General features: G+C 36.7%; 1 long non-coding RNA gene across 1 annotated transcript in view; it reads left to right on the plus strand.

Annotated features, from left to right (window-relative positions):
- LOC144333330 (uncharacterized) overlaps positions 1–19,012 on the plus strand; it is a 323,101-nt gene that overhangs the window by 278,127 nt on the left and 25,962 nt on the right. The window lies entirely within an intron of this gene.

Genomic DNA, 19,012 nt, shown 5'->3' on the forward strand with positions numbered 1-19,012 from the left:
ACATGAATGACGATGATGATGCCTTGACATAAATATAACAGAAGAACCATGTTGTAATCAAGAAGTACATATTTTTTTCAATTGATAGTTATTCCCACTGCTTATTAGCTTGATCAATTGGACAAGTGCATAGAAAAACAAGGTTTCCCATCAATACCATGTTTTTTTGCCCAATGTAAAAATCTTTAGTGTTAGGTCAGATATTCCCACTGAGTGTCCTTGAATAAAATGATTTGTTGTCCAAATGTAAGTGGAAGGTATAAAGAACAGCACAATACTCTTCAGTCATACAATTATGTATTTTACTACATTATTTAATATTTGTAATTTTACTACATTATTTAATATTTGTTTTGCTACCTCCACTATTTCTAGTAACTTAAGCTTTAATCTAATTCTTGATATAGCCATTTTGTAAATAAAAGTTGCATTCAATTTGAATAAGACTAGCAAATTGACATAAACATCAGAAATCATTTTGAAAACAAGAACCAAGTTAATTACCCAGTTTGCAAATGAGTTATTATAATTTGATGGCTTTGCTTTGGAAAGCATATATGGGATTTCAAAATAAAAGAAAGTAGACAAACTATAACCCATAAAGGAAAATAAATTATTTTAATTAAGGGAAAATGGAGTTAAAATGGGAAGTGAGAGAAATTATGTTTTTTATGAAATATTTTTAATTAGGATAAAGGGACCAGAGCTAACGTTTACTAAGGACACATTAAGTGTCAAACACTGTATTATATATTTACACACACTATAAGATTTATAGATTTCATATACAATCCCTTATATTTTAAAAACATGTTTCTTTTCTATTATTTATTAGATGGAAAGCATATTTAGCGATACTTGTCTTATCCTCAAAAATACGCAATCAAGTAAATCATTAAAAAACATAATGTGGGCCAGGTGTGGTGGCTTACGCCTGTAATCCCAGTACTTTGATAAGCAGAAGCAGGCGGATCACAAGGTCAAGAGATTGAAATCATCCTGGCCAACGTAGTGAAACCCCGTATCTACTAAAAATTCAAAAATTAGCTGGGCGTGGTGGCTTGTGCCTGTAGTCCCAGCTACTCGGGAGGCTGAAGCAGGAGAATCGCTTGAACCCAGGGGGTGGAAGTTGCAGTGAGCTGAGATTGCGCCACTGCACTCCAGCCCAGCAATAGAGCGAGATTCCATCTCAAAAACAAACAAACAAACAAACAAAAAACATAATGTGACTTTATTTATTACTCAATTCACCCAATTTATTAAGTGCCTGCACTATGCCAGTTGTCCTACTAGGCACCCAGGTACAGTAGTAGTAATTTACAGTGTGCAATTGTATATCATATTTCAAATATAAAATTATGATCTCAAACTTTTGAGATGCGCTATACCTGAAGAAATAATCTGAGATAAGTGAATGAAAAACAAAATAATTCAGATTTTCCTGGCCAAGTTATTGATCTCCAAAACTGCTCTACTTTTAAGTTACCAACAGCCTTTAAAGATTATTGTCAAAGTGTAGCTTTCCTTTTATTGAAAGAGCAGGCCAATCTTTGTGAGAAAATGATTACCTTAATTTAAGAAAAAAAAAAAAGACAGTACAGACAATGCTATTTAGGTAACACAAAGCTAGAATTGCAGTCTTAAGAAAATGTAATTAATACAAGGTCTCTAATTTATTTATTGAGCCTTTAATCTGTGGCAAGCAATTAAGGAATACTACATAATTATTCAGTGAATCTCAGGTCATGTTTAGCTCGGACATCAGGATGCTCAGAGCACGTGTTATAGGAAGGTTAAATCTGAAGACCCAGGCCATTTTTCATGGCCACGAAAAAAGAGATTGAAAAGCAGACTGCTGGAAAATGCCTTAGGAATCCAGTACTCCAATTATGCAACAGTCGTTTTGTGAATGTCTGCTCACTGCCCTTGGAATTTACTGTTTAATGCCAGCATTCTCCACAAACCTCTAGGCTCTGAGATGGTGGGGGCCTCTGTATACTTGTTCGCTATTGTATTCTTCACCACGTAATGAACACTCCACATATTTGTGGCATTAGTGTAAGATATGGTCTCTGGGTTCAAAGAGCTTATAACATATGAAAAGAGATAGATAAGCAGACTTTTTTTTTTTTAGTAAAAATGAGTGCAATCATAATGAATATAACTATACTTTACCCACCACCCAACACATCTACTGTACTCCCTACTCCTATTTTTGGTCCATAACCACATAATACTACCTAACATGCTATGTTTATCATCCATTTTACTCATCTGCTCTGTTTCTCTTTCTCTTTCTCTCTGGGTATGTGTGCATGTATATAGTATGCATATATATGTTTGTGTGTATTCATATGTGTGTGTATATGTATACACATATGTATATATATTTGTATGTATGTGTGTAGAGATGTATATACACACAAATATATATATACACACACATATACATATATATGGAAGTATCATCCAGTCCTAGAAGAATGTTTGGCAGATAGTAGGGAATGAGAACTACAGCTTGAATAAATTAACAGTAATGGTGGGTACTGAGGGACACTAGACTCTTAGAGGAGCTTTCCCAGAGCCATGGTAAGGAGGTGAAGCTTTCGAGAGAGTAAAGCTTCTGGCAGCACCTGAGAGAAGTGATACTAGAGAGGCAACAACAAATTCAGAAGGAAGCTGGATGACATCTATCCAAAAGGCAATAGCAGCAACCTTGACCTATTCAGATCGGTAACTGGGGAGGAATTCATTTTAGGGGTGGTCAATGAAAGGGTATAAATGAAAGGGTATAAATGAAAGGGTATAAATGAAAGGTTTCCTGGAAAGGCAATCAGTCAAGGGCAGAAAAGTCAGGACCCAAAATCACTGCGCTTCCTATGTGTTGCCCTTCCAGAGTTAGCATGGCAGCTTACTTCCAGAAATTGTGATAATGGAGAAGGATGAGAAGAAGGTAAGGGAATCAGCGACTCATGGATCTGGCAGCTGATGAGATCTCTGGGCACTGTACTGAATGTATAATAGATAAACTGGGTTCAGCAATATGTATTTTATTTTTACTTTTATTTTAGGTTCAAGAGTACAAGTGCAGGTTGGTTATAGAGGTAAACTGTGTGTCATAGGGGTTTGGTGTGCAGGCTAATTTGTCACCTGGTGATAAGCATAGTACTGGATAGGTAGTTTTTTTATATTCACCCTCCTCCCACCCTTTATCCTGAAGAAGGCCTTAGGATCTATTATTCCCTTCCTTGTGTCCATGTCTACTCAATGAGAACATGTGGAATTCGGCTTTCTGTTCCTGCAGTAGTTTTTTAAGAATAATGGCCTCCAGCTCCATCCATGTTGCTGCAAAGGACATGATCTTGTTCTCTTTTATGCCGGGAAGTATTCCATGGTGTGTATGTGCCGCAATTTTCTTTATCCAGTCTACCATTGATGAACATTTAGGTTAATTCCACGTCTTTGCTATTGTGAATATTGCTGCAAAAAACATTCACGTGCATGTGTTTTTATGGTGGAATGATTTATATTCCTTTGGGTATATACCCAGTAATAGGATTGTGTTCAGCAATATTTAATTGTCAGTGCATTTAAATACCAAATGCACTGAGAGAGAGAGAGAGAGAGAGAGAGAAAATCTTCATTTATAAAATTTACTTGAATAGTATATCATCATCTATACCATCTTAAATTTCATTTTTCCAATTATTTTTAAGTGATTTATCCATGTAGATCAATATAGAACTTCTTGGTTTATTTCAACAGCAATGTAGTATGCTATTGCATGTTTGCAGTATATTAATTATTAAATTGGCTCGGTGTAGTGCCTCACACCTATTATCCCAACACTTTGGGAGGCTGAGGTGGGAGGATTTCTTGAGCCCTGGAGTTAGAGACTGACCTGGGCAACATAGTGAGACACCATCTCTACAAAAATAACAAAATTAGCAGGTGCAGATGTGGTAGTGTGTAACTATAGCTCTAGCTGCCCATGAGGCTGAAACAGGAGGATTGCTTAAGCCAAGGGAGTCAAGGCTGCAGTGAGTCATGATCACAGTGTTGCATTCCAACCTGGGTGACAGAGTAAAACCTTATATTGAAAAAAAAAAAGAAGTTGCTGAAGTGGTATGGTAGGCAGAATTCTAAGATGATCCCTAAGATTCCTGGCCCCTATATACATGCCATGCATAATCCCAGATAAAGAACATAATTAATTTTATGTCTGAAATTAGATTAATTTATATGGCACAGATTAACTTTAAAAAAAGGGTTGACTGGGCACTGTGGCTCACACCTGTAATCCCAGCACTTTAGGAGGCTGAGGTGAGTGGATCATTTGAGGTCAGGAGTTTGAGACTAGTCTGGTCAACATGGTGAAAACCCATGTCTACTAAAAATACAAAAATTAGCTGGACGTGGTGGCAGGTGCCTGTAGTCCCAGCTACTTGGGAGGCTGAGGCAGGAGAATGGTTTGAACCTGGGAGGCAGAGGTTGCTGTGAGCCGAGATCGCGCCACCGCACTCCAGCCTGGGTGACAGAGCGAGACTCCATCAAAAAAAAAAAAAAAAAAAAAAAGGTGGATCAGACTTAATCACATAAACCCTTTAAATCTGGGTCTAGAGGTCAGGGATAGAGGAAGTCAGTGATTTGTAGTAGAAGAAGGATCTGATATACCACTACTGGCTTGAAAATGGAGGGGCCACATGGCAAGAAACACAGCTGAGAGTAGCCCCTGACTCACAGTCAGAGAGCAAATGGGGACTTCAGTCCTGGTGTTGCAAGGAACTGAAAGTTTTTTAACAAGAATGAACATGGAAGCAGACTGTTTTTACCCACAGCCTCCGGATGAAAATGCAGCCCAGCCCTCACCTTGGTGTCGGCCTTGGGCTACTCCAAACAGAAGGCAAGTCGTAGGGAAACAGACTTCCACAGAAATGGTGAGATAAAATAAATTGCTGTTGTTTTAAGCCACAAGGCCTGTGGTAGTTTGCTACACAGCAATAGAAAATGAATGGAAGCGGTAATGCAAAATGTTAAAATTTAATTTACTGAGAAATGGAATGATTCTTTTGCCCTTCCTTCCTTCCTTCCTTCCTTCCTTCCTTCCTTCCTTCCTTCCTTCCTTCCTTCCTTCCTCCCTCCCTCCCTCCCTCCCTCCCTCCCTCCCTCCCTTCCTCCCTCCCTCCCTCCCTCCCTTCCAGGTTGGAGTGCAGTGGTGAGATCTCAGCTCACTGCAACCTCTGCCTCCCGGGTTCAAGCCATTCTCCTGCCTCAGCCTCCAGAGTAGCTGGGACTACGGGCACACGCCACCACTCCTGGCTAATTTTTGTGTTTTTAGTAGAGACGGGTTTCACCATGTTGGCCAAGATGTTCTCGTTCTCCTGACCTTGTGATCCACCCTCCTCACCCTCCCAAAGTGCTGGGATTACAGGCGTGAGCCACCGCGCCAGGCCAAATCATTCTTTTTCTATACTTTTCTAAGTACTGAAAATATTTTAGAATTTTAAAGAAAAGGAAGTTGTAACATTGAGGGAAAATGTCTGATAACTATATTAGTAGAGGACTCAAGGGGTCCATGAGATTTGGGATGAAGAGGTACATATATCATGAAAGGTGAGGGTAGATTCCCCTCTCCCGGACTCCCTTCATTCTGCCTCCATTTCCATTAGCACTTTGACCAGGATTGTTTTCCTTGATAATTCCCCTAAGTCTAGGTCACAGTTTAGATTTTCAAGGACACAGTATATATTTTATGTGGAAAAAAAATGCAAATCTTTCTTTGGAAAAGCTAGAAAAGCAAGAGGTAATTCAACTTGGATTTTATGTGGCAAATGTCTCACTGGGGGGAAGAATCAGGAAGTATGAACATGAACAGTGAGGCTCCAGGAGAAGGAGAATGAACTGGGAGAAACAGCTTCAAAATGATAATAACAAAGGCTGACTTTGGAAGAAATAGGACGACTGGGAAATAACTTGCCATTCAAAAATAATTTTTGAGGTCTACAAATGAGGAGCTCTGAAAGGATAAACGTGGAGTGGTTTAAAACAAACAAAAAACAACTATAAAAGTTAATGATGTGAAAATGGTCATAAACAAATTGTGGGAATAATTTCAACAGAAAAACCAGGTCAACAAGAAGCTATAATTCTTGAATTAACCCTAAATGTAATTTTAAAAGGGAGTACTATGTGCTTTCTCTTCTCTCTTTCTCTCTCTCTCTCTTTTCTTTTCTTTCCTGCATGTACTATAAACTCAATTAAAGTTAATGGGAGTTATGGGCAGCATTTCTAAATCACAACCTCTTTGAGGCTAATTACTTTGAACTAAATTGTTAAACAGCAACCTTTTCCTGGTTTGGTAATAAGCAAGATAACATCCTTGCACACATTATATTAGATTTCAGGAAAACATTTATGGAGACATTTCTTCTGTAACATATTTTTTGCAACTAGTCCAAATTAAGAAAAGATGTGCATTACCCTGGATACCTAACAAATGTTTTCATTATGACAGAATTGGCAACTTCACCTTCTTAAATTTATAAAATACCTGTTCTGGGCTATCTTGCCTTTAGTGGGTAGTTACCACTTGTAAAGCCAGGAGATTTGGATTAATAATCTCCATGTGCCCAGCTACTTTTCTTGTAGAATTCTGTGACTGTAATTGCTTACCCCTTGGGTTTTTGAGAGATCTAGAAAGCACAGTCCAGGGTAACATCTACATGGAACCTAACATCACTGATAGAAAGTTATTCATTCATTATTTATTGGGCATATTGGTATCCCTGGCACCTAGGCCAGTGCCGTCTAGAGGAGAACGTCTGTGAGCATTTGCTGAATCAGTGAATCAATGGGCATCTATAAAGTGCTGGGTGCTCGACTGGATCTGGTGATAGAAGGAAGAACATTTGATATAATACTAAATTGATACACAGATACGGATACGTGAACTACCTGTGTATGGGCCCTTGTTCAGGAGTCAAGAAAGAGGCACATGCAGATTATCGTTGCTGGTGGCATTCTGTTGCATGGACATATCGGGACATGAGGGAGCAGGGAAGGTTGTCTCAGCAGTCAAGAACTTACTCTAGTCTCAGTTTTTCTAGGACTGGACTATGCAAGAAGGCTATTAAGGAACACAACAAAACCCACCAGCACTTTTTAGGATAAAATCCAAGCTCTAGAGCTCCACCTTTTCTAGGGTCACTTACTTACATTTTCCAAGGGAAAAGTGCTAGCTGGATTGGTTTATCACCATCCAACAGAGAACACAAAGTATTGAACATATTTTGTGCTAAGGAACTGCAGAGAGATTTGGGTTCTTTGTATTCTGCTTTTAAGGTGTCACCTGGTGTATTAAGCCACAGCAATACCTATCCAGCCCCCACGTAATCCAGCAATCAAACATTCAACGACAAACATACACATTTCACTCTGGCAGGAAGGTATACATACCACAACAACTTCTGCAATTGGAGGAGACATTGCCACAGTAGCCAGAGTCATCTCAGTACTCACAACCTGTGGGTTCTACTATGTTTGAAATAAACAGTATGTGTAAACCTACCAATAGTTAAACAATAACAACAACAGCAACACACAGATCATTTTAAGCAACAACTACTGGATCAACTCCTATTGTAAAGTGAAAAGAAAAAAAATAACAGAAAAAGGCATGAAAATCTCTCTTCAAAGAAGTGGTGGTAAATTCAATTTCCTGTAGAGGTCATGGAAGTAATATAAATATGTAAATCTGGACAAGTATAAGACAGTGTGATAAATACATCCGGTTTGAACAGGAGAGTATGTGTCCTAGTGAAAGAGATCCAAATTAAAATTAAAAAGTGACACCAAACACTGCGTAGGCCACCTTCTGCTGGATTCAGCCCACTGGCTGTCATTCTGAATTCATTGTACCAAATGTCCTGAAGAAATCCAGAAAAGAAAGCTAAGATACAAGGGAAGTCTATCTCACCATTCTCCAAGTGATCATATATCCAGGGGACATTTCCTCTGCAGTTCTCTTCCTTTTTTGTTCATTCCCTATTCTTGCCTTGGTCAGATTTCTAAAACCAGGAATAACCTACACTTTCGTTTCCAAGGGGTCTGTTTGTTGAGTGGGCTGTCCTGCTTGTTTAGGACTATTATAGTTTTCTTTTATCTTTAATCACTGCTCTGAAGAGTCCCAAGGGCTCTACTCTAGGATGGCAACCCTATGCCCATGATGAAGGCTCATGTTTTTGAGCCAACATGAGCCAACATCACTCTACATTTTTACTTGATTCCCAAGAGCGTTGAGTAGTAGTCTCAACTTTCAGTGTCATGAGAATATTATCATGACTTCTAGAGAAGTAAGTACCCTTCCATGACTATTAAATTCTCCAAGTGAGAACATTCAGAGTCACAGGGCAGTTAAAAATTAAAGCGAATCATAATTAGGTGCTGGAGACACTGCCTCATGGCTGCTTTTATGGAGGTAAGGGACATACCACAACCTGCTATTCAGGACTTCAGGTTTTTTAGAATAGTATTTGCAGATGATAGCATAATTGGATGTGTTTCCACAGTTTCTTTCAAAATTTTATCATAATAATTTCAAGTATATCAGTAGCAAAGTTGAAACAATGTTTATAGTTTACCTTTATCTACCCACCTCCTAGATTCTACATTTTATCTATACTTGTTTTGTCAGGTATCTATTCATCTGTCTGTCAATCCATCAATCTTATTTTTGATGCTTTTCATGAATTACAGATATCAGTATACTTTTCCCTAAGAACTTCAGTGTGCATATATTAACTAGAGTTCAATATTGTTTCGAACAATTTTGATGTAAAATTTAGATACAATGAAATGCACAAATCTTCAGTGTACATTTGCTGAGTTCTGAAAAATGAATGTATCTGTGTAACTTATACTCCATCACCACCTTAAAAAGTTCCCTCATACCTCTTTCCTGACAGTCCCCAACTCACCCCCTGGCAAAAACAAAAAACAAAACCCACTGTTTTGATTATTATTTACTATAGTTTAGTTCTGGACCATCACCTGAATGGAATCATACAGTATGTGTTCTTTTTTTGTAAGGTTTCTTTCACTGAGCCTATGTTTTTGAGACTCACCCCTGTTATTGTATGTATCAGTAGCCAGATTTTTAAATTACTGAGTAGTATTCCGTTGCATAAATACTACATTTTATCCATTCTTCTATTGATGACATTTGGGGTGTTTCCAGTTTCAGAATGTCTGTCTCATGATGATCCTACACTTTGACATCCCTCCCAACAATGTATGAGAGTTCCAGTTGCTTCACATTCTCACCAATATTTGGTGCTATCAGTAGTTTTTAAATTTTAGCCATTTTAATGAGTATATAGTGTTATTTCATGTTTTCCTTAGTAATATTTTCATGTCCCCAATGACTAATTATTTTGAATACCTTTCCTTGTGTTTACTTTCATTTTGTATATCTTCTTTGGTGAAAAATCTGTTTGAATCTTTTGTCCATTTTTTAGATGTGATGTGTATCTTATTGAGTCCTAAGGGTTTCTTTTTTTTTCCTGGAGATTGGTATTTTGTCAGATACCTGTGCTTTTAGCTGGATTGCTTTAATGGGCCATTCCGCCATATCACCAGCCTCGCCTTATGAATTTTAGGACTGTTGCTAGGATGAGTGATCTCCTTGTCATTAGCCTATGATCTCCTTTCTTTTCCTTTGTCCTCAGAAGCACACATGGAGAGCCTTGTAATTCCTTCAATTACAGCATATGATACTTAAGAGAGGGGTTTGTCCTTTCCAAGCTGCTAAATTTTATTTTACCTGAACCACCGATTTGAAAAAAAATTAAATGAAAGTTAAAATAATTTATGAAATAACGATCAACCTGTATGTTTGCTACTTTGATTGTGATACTGGCTTCATGGCTGTATGCATATGTCCAAACATATGCATCAAATTATATGCATTAAATACATGCAAGGTTTTATATATCAACTATACCCAATAAACCTGTTAAACTAAAACTGAAATCAAAACAAAATTAAAAGTACATACTAAAAAACCCTCATATATTTTATAGTTTGCAAGTTCTTTCAAATGTATTATTTCATTCAATACTCATTGATAGCCCTTTAAGTGAGGCTACTAGCTCCACTCTACAGATACATGAACTGGGACTTACTAAAGATAAGGCTCTTGCTCAAGACCATCCAGCTGGTGTAAGAAAGCCGAATTCAGTTCATCTGACTCTGCCCTTCACCAGTACCTGGCACCACAGTTAAAATGCATCCTGGAGGTCGGTGTCAGAATTAAGGCTGAAAGCTGTGAGCATTTTACTATCTTCCTTATAATGGAGACACTGAAGCTGAGCCCTGCTAGTGAGTTATTAATCTTGCATTTTCTGCTAGTTGCATCTACCCTATACCCTATTTTTATAAGTATCAGGCTTGTTTTGGGAAACTATTTGTGAAATTAATGGCAATTTGACCTATAAAAAAACATAGTGAAAGTAACCCAACTCTGGTCAAATTTGCTTTTAAATTGTAGTATTTTGAAGATTTCTACATACTGCAAAAAAAAAAAAAAAGCAGTTTGGTTTAGTTTCTCAAGGGTTTATTTTTAGAAAAAGCCTTGCAGATGATATGCAGAAGACATTTACTAAGATAAAATTATTCTCATGACATGAATCAGCTTATTGCTGTTCATCGCCTTTAAAATAATGGGTTCTTTACATTTGTTGGATTTATTTTAACATATAAAACCATTTTCAAAAGTGAATGTCAATTTGAAAAATTACTCTCTCCATGTGTTCAGTAACGGAAGGGAAGCTCACAAGTGCGCCATCAGCAAATATCCAAAGGTTTCTCTCTTTAAGCCTTCCTATTACATCTGAGCAGGTGAAAGGATTAGGTGAGTTAATTCTTGCTTCTAATTCTGTTTCCATCTGAGATTTAAATATTTACTACCGCTTAGGAATCTTGCAGTTTGGTAATCTTCAATGAATCGGTTAAGTGTTTTGACTTATCACAAAAATGCCCTACAGAACAATCTTATTTTTTGCATCTTTCCCTTCCAAGACCAGGCCCACTGTAAGTAGGTTAGTTAAACTAGATCAAATGTACATCTCAATAATTGAAACTCAGCTCCCTCTGGGGGCGGTAGAAATCCTGTTGTAAAGTCAGCACAATGACTGCAGAGAACATTCTTTTGTAATTTATTTTTATTATTTTTTTTTTCAAATAAAGTGTTTTTGTTTCCTTTGTCACTTTTCTTGACAAACACCCTGCACATAGTAGATATTCAGGAATAATCTACAAATCAAATGTAAATCTGTTCTTTCTTGGGGAATCAGAACAGCTTTTTCTCTTTGTTTTTCCTTCCCAATTCCTCTAGATATTCAGAATGTTGAATGATGGCTTTACACTGGAGTTCCAAACTGAAGTTAATGGATAGAATTAAAGGAGTCTGTGAACTTGGGAGGAAAAATGGATCTTTCCCATGAGGAATCTTTAATTAGAAATCAGCATTTCCTTCTATTGTGAATATAAGCAATGCGTCCACCTCACCTCAGCATTGTAATGCTAGCAGTATTTCTGAACTTTTACTGACAACAAAGAATCAGGGATATTTTCAAATCACATTACATTTGTGCAGATATTTTGAAATATGCATGTTTACACTATTTCAAAACTACTGGGCTCATGCCTGGATATCTTTATTTTCTGCATTCACAAGCTCATGTATTACAGTATCACATATTTGATTTTAATTACTTTAATAATCATATTTCAGTATATTCAGTTTCCTTAGTAGTCTCATGCATCTTATTTTATGATTTGAACAGAGCTGGAACTAGGGTCTTGCAAGGCACAAACTGGAGGGTGAATGTTTCCTTCAGGATCAGGTGCCAAGGGTGCAACATGAAAGAGAGAACTGGCTCTCAGGTCCCTGGAAGTGCAGGATCAATGAGGGTAGAACTAGCATTTCCACAGATCCAAGAGTGATTTCTTAAATCAATATCTTCTTTTCCTCACCCTACTCCAGGCTCTGTCTTTCAAAATACTATCCTGAGTGTGATTCCCTTTTCAGTTGTAATTATTGAACATGTCCTCATCCCTCAGGGAAGTCTGGCATACCCATGAAGTGTGCCTGGGAGGCATGAAGAAAAGGAATCCAGAGAAGGGTGGTTTTCCCCACATTCCAGTTTCTCTTCTTTCCTTGGAAGACAGAGCAACAGCCCATTGAAGGCGCTGTGGCCAAGAGTTCTGGGACATGGCATGACTGACTGTAAAGGAAAGGGAGATACTAAGCACTGACATAAGTGAGGTGGTCACTGAGATAATGACACAAACTTGAAAAAAAAAAACCTCTCATAAGGGATGCAAGATGGACCCAACACTTTCTGAATATCTATTGAAAGTAGCTGTGTCCTACCCTGATGCTCAGAGTCTGTGACTATGTCCCTGGGAGATTTCTTAGATGGGCTTAATCCTTAAGGAGCTATGAGAATCCTGTAAAAAAAGCAACTTTCTCAGGCTAGTAGCGTAAAAGGAAGTTAGAGTAATTTAAAGCATAATACGTTTTTGAAGAACTTCTGTTGACTTGGAGATGGAGGATAGACAAAAAATATGGGTCTTTCTAGGTAAGAGAAAACCCCAATTGGCAGCCTTCAAGGAAACACAGCCTCAGTTCTACGATGGCAAGGAACTAAATTCTCCCACATGGGAAAGGGCGTTGAAGCAGATTTTTCCTCACAACATCCAAATGAGGACTCAGCTCTGCCGATACCTTGATTTCAACCCTGTGATACCATAAGCAAAAAACCCAGGCACACTATGTCAGACTTCTGACCTACAGAACTGTGAGCTGATAAAAGGGTGCTGGTTTAAGCTGCTAGATTTATGGTAACTTGTTACACAATAATATAAACTAACACAGGAACTGACCACTGGAAAATGGAGTGGGATAAGATACATTTGGTTGCCTAATGGTACAATGAAGTAAAACTCTCTGCTAGGCCAAAGTGCTGTGCACAGACTTTCTCGAAACCTGTGTTCCCATCTCTGTCCTTTTTCAAACTTCTCCTTACATAATTGCTGTTGAATATCTGTGAATTGAGTAGTATGCAAATAGAAAGCTAATTCCAAAGCCAGCAATCTTTCATTAGTGTGTTAGGCCATTCTTGCATTGCTATAGAGAAAACCTAAGACTGGGTAATTTATAAAGAAATGAAGTTAATTTGGTTCATGGTTCTGCAGACTGTACAGGAAGCATAGCACTGAAATATGCTTCCGAGGAGGCCTCTGAAAGTGTAGAATCATGGTGGAAGGTGAAGTGGGAACTTGCACATCACATGGCAAGAGCAGGAACAAGACAGAGAGAGTTGTGGGGTGGGAAAATTGAAAAATTTCTTGAAACAAATGATAATGGAAACACAACATGCCAAAACCTACGGGATACAGCAAAAGCAGTGCTAAGAGGGAAACTTATAGCTGTAAGTGCCTACATCAAAAAAGAGGAAAAAGTTCAAATAAACAATCTAATGATGCATCTTAAAGAACTAGAAAAGCAAGAGCAAATAAAACTCAAAATTAGTAGAAGAAAAGAAATAATAAACACCAGGCAGAAATAAATGAAATTTAAAAAATACAAAAGATCAAAGAAACACAGAGTTAGTTTCTTGAAAAGTTAAATAAAATTGACAAACATTTATCAAGACTAAGAAAAAAGGAGAGAAGATAAAAATAAATGAAATCAGAAATGAAAAAGGATACAACTGATACCACAGAATTTCAAAGGATCATTAGTGTCTAATGTGAGCTACTATATGGTAATAAACTGGAAAATCTAGAAGAAATGGAAAAATTCCTACACACATACAACCTACCAAGATTGAACCAGGAAGAAATCCAAAACCTGAACAAACCAATAACAAGTAATGAGATTGAAGCCATAGTAAAAAGTTTCCCAGCAAATATAAGCCAAGGACCTCATGATTTGTTTTTTCTCTGTTTTAATATGCCTTCCTTTGTGAGAGTTACAACTTTTCAAGATAAATTAAGGCACCTTGAGAAATCGTAAAGGGTAAGAACTGTATTATATACATCTTTAGGTTTAAAAAATTCAATCTAGTCTTTGGAGCACAGTAGGCTCTCAAACATTGAATTAAAGTAGGAACACTACAAAGATCAGAATTTATGGTGATCAGTTTTATTTTTGAAAAGATTATTTACCATGTAAATGTCATGGTATCTGAAATGTGTTCATTACACATACCCAAGAGATCCCAAATGCCAGTATGGAAAATAGCAGACCAAAGAAACATAAAATAATTCAGGAGCAAAAAAATTGACAGGCAGGAATGCTGCATAGTGTAGCATTAAGAATATGATATTTAAATTCAAAACTGACTTGGGTTTCATCTCATCTCAGCTATGTAAGAAGTCTGAGACCTTGGAGAAATTATTTAACCACTCTGAATTATGGTTTCCCCATCTATAAATGAGAGGTCATTAAAACAGTTCTCCCAAATGGTTGATGTGAATATCAAATGAGATCATTTCTATAAAACCCTTAATATAGTATTTGACTCATTGTAATCATAAAATTAACATAAGTTATGGTGAACTATAAAAATTGAGCACTTTTTTTTTAGAAACTGATATTTTCAGGGAAAATGAAACTGAATCCAAGGTAAATGTTATTAGAATATTGATTTTTTTTTTCTCACTGATGGCATTACATTTTTTTGGAAAGAAAAATATGCTGGATTTTAACAGTCCCAAATTACATATGATATACGTATCTCATGTTATTTGTTGAATTAATGATTTTGAGTCTATGATGTAGTTTTGTTTTGCTTTTCTCCATTGCTGGATTTCAGCTGTTACATTTGTTATCAGAGTCATAAGAGCCATGTTAGTTTAGTTGATAAAAATGTTTTGCTTTACAGAAATATTCTTGAAATCAACAGGCCTATGCCATTCTTATTGCAGTGGAACTTAGTCTGATACAAAATGTAAAGAGATGGAAAAACATTCTCTATTGTTGTTTTGAAAACAAGAAAATAACAAGTAAAACATACCAGTGATGGCATTTACGTACTTCTGAACTCATCAGTGAAATTAGTGGAAGAGTAATGTTGTTGGTCACAATAGTTAGAAGTCTGACACTAACATTGTATACTAGAACTAGACTTTTTCTGTAGCCTTATAACCTGTGTGTTTCTGAAACAATTCAGAAAATGCAAATGAATAATTTTTAAAGTAGACATATTTGCATTAATACACTAAGATTTCACATATAAATGTATTTAATTTAAACAGACTCCTCAAAGACCAAGTGAATGGAACTTTGATCATAAATGTTTTTTAGCTGTTCTTTATTCAATTCATTCAATTCTTAGTTGATTGTATTTTTTCCCTGTTAAACTTTAAGCAGTCTTTACTAAAAAGTCATAAAACTTCTTATGGTACAAAAAAAAAAATCCCAGGGACAAGTGTGGATATACTTAATTGCCATATATCAACATTCTCCAACTAGAGAATAATTTCCTATCATATATATATAAAAAAGTAAATTGATATTAAGCTACAAATATTTTGTGAATAAAGGTTTAAATCAACAGGGATAATGTAATATTCAGAAACTCATGTTGTCCACCAGGAATTAACATTTTCAAATAAAAATACTCAAAAAAAAAAAAAAAAGAAAAGCCAGAGGCCTGGTTTATCATTTTTCTTTTTTAACCAGTACTTCTGGAAACGGATAGCTTAACCTCAATGGGCCTCAGTTTCTTTATTTGTAGAATGAATCAGTTTGACCGAATAACTGTATGGATTATTAAAACACAATAATTATTAAAGTTGAGAGTATTGTCTTATTTACCAAGATATATTACATATAGATGGATCTTTGCGAGGAAAATGTATTACTCCATTTTCATACCGTGATAAAGAACTGCCGAGACTCGGTAATTTATAAAGAAAAGAGGTTTAATTGACTCACAGTTCAGCATGGCTGGGGAGGCCTCAGGAAACTTACAAGCATGGCAGAAGGCGAAGAGGAAGCAAGGCATCTTTTTCACAAGATGGCAGCAAGAAGTGCCTAGCGAAGGGAGAAGAGGCCCTTATAAAACCATCAGATCTTGTGAGAAACTCACTCACTCCCTATCATGAGAACAGCATGGGGGAACCAACCCCATGATTCAATTACCTCTACCTTGGCTCTCCATTGACACGTGGGGATTATGGGGATTACAATTCAAGATGAGATTTGAGTGGGGACACAAAGCCTGACCATATCAGAAAATAAATACTTTGGAGTTGCACACAGACAAGAACAAATGTTGCTAGGACTTTCTATAGAAAACTAAGGGCATTCACATTTAACATCAGGTAATTATTATCTTTTATTATCATAAATAATTTATGTGTTCTTGGGTTATAAACATCTTTAACTCTAATAATTTTCCTTTCCATCTAAAATGAGTCAAATATGATCTTAACAAAGAGTACATATATTTAATTAAATCAGGACTGTATCTTGTAAGTAAATGAAGTGAAACAAAAATTGATTTAAACAATGAAGTGGAGTTATTGGATGATGACATTGAAAAAACGTAACAGCCTCAATCTAGTTAAGACTCCACGTCCATTCATCTGCCATTCTGGCATTCTTCTCTCTGTTGGCTTAGTTCTCAGGCTGCTTTACCGTGCAACTGTCAGACAGGTGCAAGCAGCAACTATAGCTATGGCTTCCTCATTTTCACCCATGTGGAGAGGGCATTGTTTCACCAGAAAAATCAAACAAATGCCTGTGATTCCCCTTGATTGAGGGACTTCCAGTTCAGACCCTGTGAGCATAGAAAATGCCATATACCAATTGGGAAAGGTCCATTATCTGGTCCAGTATCCACGGCAGTATCCATGGTAAGGATTGTACAATTAGGATTCATCCAGTGCTGCACAGTGATGGATGAAAAATTATCCAAGGAAAATTCTAGTTTCTGTTAGGAAGAGAGAAGAGAGAGTACTTTTAGATTATGCAACCAACCAATGTCAAATGTATGAGTATATATTCAAATGTATTCAATGTTTACAGTGAGAATATTACAGGCACCAGTTATCTTATGCTTTCTTATATTATTTGGAACTCCAAATATGAAAAATAAGATCTAAGTTAAAATATTGGTGAATATCTCCTAGTGGAAAATGGATTTAAGTATAAGAACAATGGACAAAATGTAAGTGAAAAGCATGACATTTTAAAATTGTACATGAAAATATCCATAAAAATTAAAAGAAAAATATGTTAGGAAAAATAGTTGATAGAACAACAATGAAGAATTAATATCCTTCAAGATTAAAATATTTCTTCACAACAACGAAGGCAACAATCCACCTTGTAGCAGACACCGTAGATGACTTACCTACTCTTCTTGGCTCATAATATTGGCAGGAAGCCAGTACTCACTTCTCCTCACCCCAGTGGCCTGTGGCAGGCTGAAAGTGCTAAAGAGTTAATGCCCAATCCCCTAAGAGTCCCTAGAAGTAGACGGACAGGAGCTGTTGTGGAAATACCCCAGCTTTCTAGTCCATGGATGGGATGATTTTGCATGGAAACCCACTAAAACACAGAGCCTTTATCAGCCCCTTCTCTTCTCTGATTTCTCTTCTCTGTGATCAGGGTTTTCCAAGATTACCAACTCAACCCACTACTTTCACTCAAATACCACTTTCAGGGAAAGTTCCTATAAGAACCCAGACACTTCCACAACAATATTTTTAAGTTTTCAAAATTGCTAAAAGAGTAGATTTGAGATGTTTTTATCATAAAAAAGACAAGCATTAAGGTCATGGATTTGTTAATTCACCTGATGAAACCATTCCATATAGTAAACATACCAAAACATCACATCGTACCCTATAAATACATACAATTTTGTCAATTAAAAATAAAATATATAAAAAGTGAGTAAACAAACCACTACAGAAAAATCATGAATATTTATTCACAGAAAACCCACAGAATAAAAGTGAAAAAAAAACTTTTGCTTTGTAGTTATTAAACAAATAGGGAGATCCTATTTTTATTTTGTCAAGATTGTCCAAAATTAAGAGACAAAACTCAGTGTTATAAAGGGTGTATTCAGGAAATCTTCCCATAATGTGAAGGTGATTTAGCAAAAATACTTACAAACATATTTTAAAAACATTTATGTTTTTCAACTCAGTATGTCCACTTTTAATAATTATTTATAGATCTATTAGAAATTATATCTAATTAGAAAATACTGGCTGAGTGTGGTGACTTGCGCTTGTAATCACAGCACTTTGGGAGGCCAAGGTGGGCGGATCACCTGAGGTCAGGAGTTCAAAACTAGCCTGACCAACATGTAGAAACCTCGTCTCTACTAAAAATACAAAATTAGCCGGGCATGTTGGCACATGCTTATAGTCTCAGCTATTTGGGAGGCTGAGGCAGGAGAATCACTTGAACCCAGGAGGCGGAGGTTGCAGTGAGCTGAGATCATGCCATTGCACTCCAGCCTGGGTGAAACTCCATCTCAAAAAAAAAAAAAAAAAAAAAGAAAATTCTTTGATTTATTGATTTTGTATTATTTGTATTAAAAATAAAATTAGAAATGAGAAAAACCTACATTCAAGCTCTCAGAATATTAGTTGCTGTAAGGGAAACTGGGAAGAGTGGAGGAGGCAAAGTTTACAAGAGAATAGACAAAATTTTTGTGAATTCCTTTACCTTTCTCTTTCATTTATTCATCTTGGCTCTGATGTTACACTGCCCTCAAGACTCTGGCTCTGATGCTCACCATTGCTTAAATCTTGGAAGCACCTTCTCTTGGACTGTTTCCAGATCTTCACTTGTCCTGAGCTATATATTGCATTTCTAGTGTTAGTCTGGCATTGGCCTACCTGTTCTTTCCCTGGTGCCTGACTTGGATCTCATCCAGTTTTCAATGTCATTCCTCCCATGATTCAATAGTGACTCATT

Source organism: Macaca mulatta, chromosome 12 (assembly GCF_049350105.2).
Source record: "Macaca mulatta isolate MMU2019108-1 chromosome 12, T2T-MMU8v2.0, whole genome shotgun sequence".
Lineage (NCBI taxonomy): Eukaryota > Metazoa > Chordata > Mammalia > Primates > Cercopithecidae > Macaca > Macaca mulatta.